Source organism: Pavona decussata, unplaced genomic scaffold (genome assembly GCF_977016875.1).
Source record: "Pavona decussata unplaced genomic scaffold, jaPavDecu1.1 SCAFFOLD_213, whole genome shotgun sequence".
NCBI classification, from domain to species: Eukaryota; Metazoa; Cnidaria; class Anthozoa; order Scleractinia; family Agariciidae; genus Pavona; species Pavona decussata.
The window spans coordinates 1,310,257-1,321,583 of record NW_028145618.1 but is presented as its reverse complement, the minus strand read 5'-3'; the positions used below and the strand labels follow the sequence as shown (position 1 = coordinate 1,321,583).

The 11,327-nt window shown below is 38.4% G+C and overlaps 1 pseudogene; it reads right to left on the bottom strand.

The window, feature by feature from the left end:
* Positions 1-7,091: 7,091 nt before the first annotated feature.
* On the bottom strand, positions 7,092-9,539 carry LOC146460487 (uncharacterized; annotated as a pseudogene).
* Positions 9,540-11,327: the final 1,788 nt, after the last annotated feature.

Sequence of the window (11,327 nt, the reverse complement as noted above, 5' to 3'; positions counted from 1 at the left end):
CGAGATTTTCAGCATCTCCTAAAAACTGATCATAAATTTATATTCTGCCGAGAAATCACTTCATAGTTTAATCGAAGTGCTCTAACAACACTGATTTAACGTTAAAGGGCAGGGTTTTGGTCAAATGTTTGAGCTCTTTTAGCCAATATACAGCAAAACCTCGGTGACTGTGTTCCATTTAACATATGGGCAATATAGCGTATTAGAAGTGAGACGTTGAGTAATGCAAAAACATATTTTTATTGCTTGGCACATTATAATAATGGTTTGTTTTATTTAAGAATAACACAACTAGTGCCCAGTAACTGCAATCAATCATTTTTGGCTGCAGATGACTAAGATGGAAATGGATTGAAACTTGCAAAGGCCGCGAATATTTTAAGCGTATGATGCGAGATTTTGAGCATCTTCTAAAAACTGATTATAAATTAATATTCTGCCGAGAAATCACTTCATAGTTTAACCGAAGTGCTCTAACAACAGTGATTTAACGTTAAAGGGCAGGGTTTTGGTCAAATGTTTGAGCTCTTTTAGCCAATATACAGCAAAACCTCGGTGACCGTGTTCCATTTAATATAAGGGCAATATAGCGTATTTGAAAAAGACGTTGAGTAATAAAAAAAAACAGATTTTTATTGGTTGGCACATTATAATAATGGTTTGTTTTATTTAAGAATAACACAACTAGCGCCCAGAAACTGCAATCAATCATTTTTGGCTGCAGATGGCTAGGATGGAAATGGATTGAAACTTGCAAAGGGTGCAAATATTTCAAGCGTGTGGTGCGAGATTTTCAGCATCTCCTAAAACCTGACTATAAATTAATATTCTGCCGAGAAATCACTTCATAGTTTAACCGAAGTGCTCTAACAACAGTGATTTAACGTTAAAGGGCAGGGTTTTGGTCAAATGTTTGAGCTCTTTTAGCCAATATACAGCAAAACCTCGGTGACCGTGTTCCATTTAATATAAGGGCAATATAGCGTATTTGAAAAAGACGTTGAGTAATAAAAAAAAACAGATTTTTATTGGTTGGCACATTATAATAATGGTTTGTTTTATTTAAGAATAACACAACTAGCGCCCAGAAACTGCAATCAATCATTTTTGGCTGCAGATGGCTAGGATGGAAATGGATTGAAACTTGCAAAGGGTGCAAATATTTCAAGCGTGTGGTGCGAGATTTTCAGCATCTCCTAAAACCTGACTATAAATTAATATTCTGCCGAGAAATCACTTCATAGTTTAACCGAAGTGCTCTAACAACAGTGATTTAACGTTAAAAGGTAGGGTTTTGGTCAAATGTTTGAGCTCTTTTGGCCAATATACAGCAAAACCTTGGTCACCGTGTTCCATTTAAAATAAAGGCAATATAGCCTATTTGAATTAAAACGTTGCGTAATGAGAAAAAATATTTTTATTGGTTGGCACATTAAAATAATGGTTTGTTTTATTTAAGAATAACACAACTAGTGCCCAGAAACTGCAATCAATCATTTTTGGCTGCAGATGGCTAAGATGGAAATAGATTGAAACTTGCAAAGGGCGCGAATTTTTCAAGGGTGTGATGCGAGATTCTCAGCATCTCCTAAAACCTGATTATAAATTAATATTCTGCCGAGAAATCACTTCATAGTTTAACCAAAGTGCTCTAATAACAGTGATTTAACGCTAAAGGGCTGGGTTTTGGTCAAATGTTTAAGCTCGTTTAGGCAATATACAGGAAAACCTCGGTGACCGTGTTCCATTTAAGATAAGGCCAATATAGCGTATTTGAGGTGAGACGTTGCGTAATGAAAAAACATATTTTTATTGGTTGGCACATTAAAATAATGGTTTGTTTTATTTAAGAATAACACAACTAGTGCCCAGAAACTGCAATCAATCATTTTTGGCTGCAGATGGCTAAGATGGAAATAGATTGAAACTTGGAAACGGCGCGAATTTTTCAAGCGTGTGATGTGAGATTTTGAGCATCTGCTAAAAACTGATTATAAATTAATATTCTGCCGAGAAATCACTTCATAGTTTAACCGAAGTGCTCTAACAACAGTGATTTAACGTTAGAGGACAGGGTTTTGGTCCAAATTTTGAGCTCTTCTAGGCAATATACAGGAAAACCTCGGTGACCATTTAAGATGAGGGCAATATAGCGTATTTGAAGTGAGACGTTGAGTAATGAAAAAAGATATTTTTATTGGTTTGCACATTTAAATAATTCTTTGTTTTATTTAAGAATAAAACAACTAGTGCCCAGAAACTGCAAGCAACCATTTTTTGCTGCAGATGGCTAGGATGGAAATGGATTGAAACTTGCAAAGGGCGCGAATTTTTCAAGCATGTGATGCCAGATTTTAAGCATCTCCTAAAAACTGATCATAAATTAATATTGTGCCGAGAAATCACTTCATAGTTTAATCGCAGTGCTCTAACAACAGTGATTTAACGTTAAAGGGCAGGGTTTTGGTCAAATGTTTGAGCTCTTTTAGCCAATATACAGCAAAACCTCGGTGACCGTGTTCCATTTAAGATAAGGGCAATATAGCGTATTTGAAGTGAGACGTTGAGTAATGAAAAAACATATTTTTATTGGTTGGCACATTAAAATAATGGTTTTTTTTATTTAGGAATAACACAACTAGTGCCCACAAACTGCGATCAATCATTTTTGGCTGCAGATGGCTAGGATGGAAATGGATTGAAACTTGCAAAGGGCGCGAAATTTTCAAGCCTGTGATGCGAGATTTTGAGCATCTCTTAAAAACTGATTATAAATTAATATTCTGCCGAGAAATCACTTCATAGTTTAATCGAAGTGCTCTAACAACAGTGAATTAACGTTTAAGGGCAGGATTTTGATCAAATGTTTGATATCTTTTAGTTAATATACAGCAAAACCTCGGTGACCGTGTTCCATTTAAGATAAGGGAAATAGAGCGTATTTGAAGTGAGACGTTGAGTAATGAAAAAACATATTTTTATTGGTTGGCACATTAAAATAATGGTTTGTTTTATTTAAGAACAACACAACTAGTGCCCAGAAACTGCAATCAATCAGTGTTGGCTGCAGATGGCTAGGATGAAAATGGATTGAAACTTGCAAAGGGCGCGAGTTTTTAAGCGTATTATGCGAGATTTTGAGCATCTCTTAAAAACTGATTATAAATTAATATTCTGCCGAGAAATCACTTCATAGTTTAACCGAAGTGCTCTAACAACAGTGATTTAACGTTAAAGGGCAGGGTTTTTGTCAAATGTTTGAGCTCTTTTAGACCAATATACAGCAAAACCTCGGTGACCGTGTTCCATTTAAAATAAGGAAAATAAAGCGTATTTGAAGTGAGACGCTGAGTAATAAAAAAACATATTTTTATTGGTTGGCACATTAAAATAATGGTTTGTTTTATTTAAGAATAACACAACTAGTCCCCGGAAACTGCAATCAATCATTTTTGGCTGCCGATGGCTAAGATGGAAATGGATTGAAACTTGCAAAGGGCGCGAATTTTTCAAGCCTGTGATGCGAGATTTTGAGCATCTCGTAAAAACTGATTATAAATTAATATTCTGCCGAGAAATCACTTCATAGTTTAACCGAAGTGCTCTAACAACAGTGATTTAACGTTAAAGGGCAGGGTTTTGGTCCAATTTTCTTAGCTCTTTTAGCCAATATACACCAAAACCTCGGTGACCGTGTCCCATTTAAGATAAGGGCAATATAGCGTATTTGAAGTGAGACGTTGAGTAATGAAAAAACATATTTTTATTGGTTGGCACATTAAAATAATGGTTTGTGTTATTTAAGAATAACACAACTAGGCCCCGGAAACTGCAATCAATCATTTTTGGTTGCCGATGGCTAAGATGGAAATGGATTGAAACTTGCAAAGGGCGCGAATTTTTCAAGCCTGTGATGCGAGATTTTGAGCATCTCCTGAAAAGTGATTATAAATTAATATTCTGCCGAGAAATCACTTCATAGTTTAACCGAAGTGCTCTAACAACAGTGATTTAACGTTAAAAGGCAGTGTTTTGGTCAAATGTTTGAGCTCTTTTAGCCAATATACAGCAAAACCTCGGTGACCGTGTTTCATTTAAGATAAGGGCAATATAGCATATTTGAAGTGAGACGTTGAGAAATAAAAAAAACATATTTTTATTGGTTGGCACATTAAAATAATGGTTTGTTTTATTTAAGCATAACACAACTAGTCCCCAGAAACTGCAGTCAATCATTTTTGGCTGCCGATGGCTAAGATGGAAAAATATTGAAACTTGCAAAGGGCGCGAATTGTTCAAACCTGTGATGCGAGATTTTGCGCATTTCTTAAAAAATGATTAAAAATTAATATTCTGCCGAGAAATCACTTTATAGTTTAACCGAAGTGCTCTAACAACAGTGATTTAACGTTAAAGGGAAGGGGTTTTCGTCCAATTTTTGAGCTCTTTTAGCCAATATACACCAAAACCTCGGTGACCGTGTCCCATTTAAGATGAGGGCAATATAGCGTATTTGAAGTGAGACGTTGAGTAATGAAAAAACATATTTTATTGGTTGGCACATTAAAATAATGGTTTGTTTTATTTAAGAATAACACAACTAGTGCCCAGAAACTGCAATCAACCATTTTTGGCTGCAGATGGCTAGGATGGAAATGGATTGAAACTTGCAAAGGGCGCGAGTTTTTCAAGCGTGTTATGCGAGATTTTGAGCATCTCCTAAAAACTGATTATAAATTAATATTCTGCCGAGAAATCACTTCATAGTTTAACCGAAGTGCTCTAACAACAGTGATTTAACGTTAAAGGGCAAGGTTTTGGTGAAATCTTTGAGCTCTTTTAGCCAATATACAGCAAAACCTCGGTGACCTTGTTCCATTTAAGATAAGGGCAATATAGCGTTTTTCAAGTGAGACGTTGAGTAATGAAAAAACATATTTTTATTAGTTGGCACATTAAAATAATGGTTTGTTTTATTTAAGAATAACACAACTAGTTCCCAGAAACTGCGATCAATCATTTTTGGCTGCAGATGGCTAAGATGGAAGTGGATTGAATCTTCCAAAGGGTGCGAATTTTTCAAGCGTGTTGTGCGAGATTTTCAGCATCTCCTAAAAACTGATTATAAATTTAATATTCTGCCTAGAAATCACTTCATAGTTTAATCGAAGTGCTCTAACAACAGTGATTTAACGTTAAAGGGCAGGATTTTGGTCAAATGTTTCAGCTCTTTTAGCCAATATACAGCAAAACCTCGGTGACCATGTTCCCGTTAATATAAGGGGAATATAGCGCATTTGAAGTGAGACGTTGAGTAATGGAAAATCATATTTTTATTGGTTGTCACATTAATATAATGGTTTGTTTTATTTAAGAATAACACAACTAGTGCACAGAAACTGCGATCAATCACTTTTGGGTGCAGATGGCTAGGATGGAAATGGATTGAAACTTGCAAAGGGCGCGAATTTTTCAAGCGTGTTGTGCGAGATTTTGAGCATCTCCTAAAACCTGATTATAAATTAATATTCAGCCGAGAAATCACCTAACAGTTTAACCGAAGTGCTCTAACAACAGTGATTTAACGTTAAAGTGCAGGGTTTTGGTCAAATGTTTGAGCTCTTTTAGTTAATATACAGCAAAACCTCGATGACCTTTTTCCATTTAAGATAAGGGCAATATAGCGTTTTTGAAGTGAGACGTTGAGTAATGAAAAAACATATTTTTATTGGTTGGCACATTAAAATAATGGTTTGTTTTATATAAGAATAACACAACTAGTGCCCAGAAACTGCGATCAATCATTTTTGGATGCAGATGGCTAGGATGGATATGGATCGAAACTTGCAAAGGGCGCGAATTTTTCAAGCATTTGATGCGAGATTTTGAGCATCTCGTAAAAACTGATTATAAATTAGTATTTTGCCGAGAAATCACTTCATAGTTTAACCGAAGTGCTCTAACAACAGTGATTTAACGTTTAAGGGCAGGGTTTTTGTCAAATGTTTGAGCTCTTTTAATTTAGCCAATATACAGCAAAAGGTCGTTGACCGTGTTCCATTTAAGATAAGGGCTATATAGCGTATTTGAAGTGAGACGTTGGGTAATGAAAAAACATATTTTTATTGGTTGGCAGATTAAAATAATGGTTTGTTTTTTTTAAGAATAACACAACTAGTGCCCGAAAAAAGCAATCAATCATTTTTAGCTGCAGATGGCTAGGATGGAAATGGATTGAAACTTGCAAAGGGCTCGAATTTTTCAAGCGTGTGGTGCGAGATTTTCAGCATCTCCTAAAACCTGATTATAAATTAATATTCTGCCGAGAAATCACTTTATAGTTTAACCCAAGTGCCCTAACAACAGTGATTTAAGGTTAAAGGGCAGGGTTTTTGTTAAATGTTTGAGTTCTTTTAGCCAATATACAGCAAAACCTCGGTGACCGTGTTCCATTGAAGATAAAGGAAATATAGCGTATTTGAAGTGAGACGTTAAGTAATGAAAGAACATATTTTTATTGGTTGGCACATTAAAATAATGGTTTGTTTTATTTAAGAATAACACAACTAGTGCCCAGAAACTGCAATCAATCATTTTTGGCTGCAGATGACTAAGATGGAAATGGATTGAAACTTGCAAAGGGCGCGAATTTTTCAAGCGTGTGATGGGAGATTTTGAGCATTTCCTAGAAAATAATCATAAATTAATATAGTTCATTATCCCTCCTGCATACTCATTAGCATTTAGTTATGGGAAAGTCACCCCAGACGAGCAAGCTCGCTGGGGAAAACATGAGAGGTGCTAATAGAGTAAGCAGAAGGGGTGGGTGGGTGGGACGATTCCAATCACAGTTAGGCAAAACTGACAACTATGAATAATTAACACATGCTTATATACTATGCACGCGGGCTAATGAATATTAATAAAGTATGAATAGTTCATTATCCCTCCTGCATACTCATTAGCATTTAGTTATGGGAAAGTCACCCCAGACTGCGCCCCGCAATCGCCGTGGAATTCGCTGGCTAATCCAAACAATCATACCAAAATAAGTTCCCCAAGTCCCCAACCTTACCCATCCTCAACCCAACTAATTTCCCAACCCTCACTAATATTTCAATATGACCGTCATAGATGCTATAGAGAAAACCATGCCAAACTATTTCAGGCTTTGAACGCATCTCCAAAATTTATTGCCACAAAAACAAAATGAACCAAGGTTGAAAGGAGTCCGGATCGCGAAACGACAGATCCCGCAGGTTAGGAGTTTCCCCCACCACAATGCCCTGAACATGGGTGAAACAAGCGTCTTCTGATGTCATTTTCTCCGAACTCGGTTTACCCTCCATGGATACCCATCGTATTTTCTTAAGCCTGCTTTTTCCCTCCGCTTCCAAAGGCATAAAGGTCACCGTATCTCCCTTGAGACGTTTTGGTTTGGGCTAGAACAAAAGCACCAAAAAGGATCAGAATGATGTACTCAAACAGAGACTGCAAACCCGAGTTCGGAGAAAATGACCACCGTAGCCCGAGTAATCGGGCTCAAGGGCATGCCTATGGGCAAAACGCTTGTGGGGTCATTTTCCCAACCTCGAGACCACAGCCTAAAGACGACTCATATTACACAGTGCCTTTACATTTTGTTATTTTCAATTGCAAATACAAGGACAATCCCGAATTCCATTGCAACACACATCACTTTAACAGATTTCACAATCTTTAACGCTTGTCCGGGCAAGAGCGCGAGATGTGTCCCGCCTTTCCACACACCCAGCACTTCCTCTCCGAAAGTGATCTAAAGCCGAGATTGGTGCCGCGCCTTTGGTATGGAGCCTTGCGCGTCCGTCCAGTGAACGAAGCTTGATTCACCGAAACGGGTCGTTTGGTTGCCTTAACAATAACTTTGGCCACCTCGGCCTCCTCTTTCGACGCCACCAGCTTTATTAACACCTGCCGAAGGCACGGGTTGCTCAACAATGGACGGTACTGCCTTAGCACTGTTTCATAACACGACGCTCTTTCATCCTTCTTTATCTTCGTAACATTGACCACTTCATCCAGAGCGGCGATCGCAGCATATGCGTCAAAAAGAGCCGCAGGGCGTGCGATCACCATCTGGAGACACGACAAAGCAGACTCGACTTCCGATGCATCCATTTTTTTCTTCCACTCATCAAAGTCCTTCTTTAGTGCCCCGACCGTCGCGGGCAGGACCCACAAAAGAAAGAAAACACCAAGTAACTCCTCAATGTCCTTAAAGATGGTTTGCTTGTCGCCTTCCATTCTTACGCCACCACACGGCACAGAGCGAAAAGAAAACTCATTGCACAAGTGGTGCCCGACCGATTTTTTGTTTTCCTTTCCACGCCACCTCGTGGCACAGGGCAAAATTTCTCGACACACCTCCCTATCGGTCCTCGACCGCATATTTCGTGTTTTCCTTTTGTTTTGTTTTTTTTGTTTGTTTATTTTCCACGCCGCCCCTTGGCACAGAGCAGAAGTCCTCGACCCACAGCTCGATCGCTCCTCGACCGATTTCCCATTTTCCCTTTTTTTCCCACGCCATCTCGTGGCACAGAGCAGAAGTCTCCGACACGCTGTTCGATCGGTCCTCGACCGATTTTTTTTTTTTTTTTTTACGCCACCTCGTGGCGCAGAGTAGAAGTCCTCGACACACTGCTCGAACGGTCCTCGACCGATTTTTCCTTTCCCTTTTTTTTTTCCACGCCACCTCGTGGCACAGAGCAGAGGTCCTCGACACACTGCTCCATCGGTCCTCGACCGATTTTTTTTTTTTACGCCACCCCGTGGCACGGAGCAGAAGTCCACGACGCACTGCTCAAACAGTCCACGCCACTATTTGGCCAGACAAGCAAAACGGAACACCACTGTGAGACTAAAACGGACCTCGGCCGAGGCCGCACATTCCGCGCCCCTCAAGGGACAAGTAAGGAAAGGTGCAAACAGCATAAACAATTTCCACGTTCCTCCAACACAAACCGGTCCCAAATATATCGCAACCCTAATTCATAAGAAAAAACAAAAAGGAGAAAACAACTGAGTGCAACAGCAAAACATAATAGAAAACAACAGACTATCGCCCAAACATTTAAAAGAACTGTATCGTGGCTAACCCAGAAGAATACGCGCCGACCATGTGCTCCAAGCGCGAAATTTAAAACCGGCTCCCCAGTAACGGGAAAAACATAACGAGAAAATGTAATGTTGGGCAAACAAAAAATAAGCAACAAACCCCGGCTAGAATACAAAACTAAAACATTGTAGGCGAATATACACTTCAAGGTTGACTGTCGAGCTGTTCAACGTACTCGTCTCATTAACGTTTTCTCGGGCAGAACTTTGGGCCGCAATATCCCCGCTCGCAGTTGCTCCTGAAGTTGCACCAGCGGAGCAGCCTGTTCAACAGCGCCTTGAAGTGGCTGTAAAATTTCCTGGGCCCTCGCAGGGTCGTTCACTTGGGACGGACGCTCGGACATCTTCCACCGATTCCAACCACAGTTAGGCAAAACTGACAACTATGAATAATTAACACATGCTTATATACTATGCACGCGGGCTAATGAATATTAATAAAGTATGAATAGTGCCGAGAAATCACTTCATAGTTTAACCGAAGTAATCTATCAACAGTGATTTAACGTTAAAGGGCAGGGTTTTTGTCAAATGTTTGAGCTCTTTTACCCAATATACAGCAAAACCTCGGTTACTGTGTTCCATTTAAAATAAGGGCAATATAGCGTATTTGAAGTGAGACGTTAAGTAATGAAAAAACATATTTTTAGTGATTGGCACATTAAAATAATGGTTTGTTTTATTAAAAAATAACACAACTAGTGCCCAGAAACTGCAATCAATCATTTTTGGCTGCAGATGACTAAGATAGAAATGGATTGAAACTTGCAAGGGGGGCAAATTTTTCAAGCTTGTGATGCAAGATTTTGAGCATCTCCCTAAAACCTGATTATATATTAATATTCTGCCGAGAAATCACTTTATAGTTTAACCCAAGTGCCCTAACAACAGTGATTTAAGGTTAAAGGGCAGGGTTTTTGTCAAATGTTTGAGTTCTTTTAGCCAATATACAGCAAAACCTCGGTGACCGTGTTCCATTTAAGATAAAGGAAATATAGCGTATTTGAAGTGAGACGTTGAGTAATGAAAGAACATATTTTTATTGGTTGGCACATTAAAATAATGGTTTGTTTTATTTAAGAATAACACAACTAAAGCCCAGAAACTGCAATCAATCATTTTTGGCGGCAGATGACTATAATGGAAATTGATTGAAACGTGAAGAGGGCGCCCATTTTTCAAGCGTGTGATGGGAGATTTTAAGCATCTCGTAAAAACTGATTATAAATTAATATTCTGCCGAGAAATCACTTAATAGTTTAATCGAAGTGCTCTAACAACAGTGATTTAACGTTAAAGGGCAGGGTTTTGGTCAAATGTTTGAGCTCTTTTACCCAATATACAGCAAAACCTCGGTGACCGTGTTCCATTTAAGATAAGGGCAATATAGCGTATTTGAAGTGAGACGTTGGGTAATCAAAAAACATATTTTTATTGGTTGGCACATTAAAATAATGGTTTGTTTTATTTAAGAATAACACAACTAAAGCCCAGAAACTGCAATCAATCATTTTTGGCTGCAGATGACTAAGATGGAAATGGATTGAGACTTGCAAAGGGCGCAAATGTTTCAAGCGTGTGGTGCGAGATTTTGAGCATCTCCTAAAAATTGATTATAAATTAATATTTTGCCGAGAAATCACTTAATAGTTTAATCGAAGTGCTCTAACAACAGTGATTTAACGTTAAAGGGCATGGTTTTGGTCAAAGTTTTGAGCTCTTCTAGCCAATATACAGGAAAACTTCGGTTACCGTGTTCCATTTAAGATAAGGGCAATATACCGTATTTGAAGTGAGCCGTTGAGTAATGAAAAAACATATTTTTATTGCTTGGCAGATTAAAATAATGGTTTGTTTTATTTAAGAATAACACAACTAGTGCCCGAAAAAAGCAATCAATCATTTTTGGCTGCAGATGGCTAGGATGGAAATGGATTGAAACTTGCAAAGGGCTCGAACTTTTCAAGCGTGTGGTGCGAGATTTTCAGCATCTCCTAAAACCTGATTATAAATTAATATTCTGCCGAGAAATCACTTTATAGTTTAACCCAAGTGCCCTAACAACAGTGATTTAAGGTTAAAGGGCAGGGTTTTTGTCAAATGTTTGAGTTCTTTTAGCCAATATACAGCAAAACCTCGGTGACCGTGTTCCATTTAAGATAAAGGAAATATAG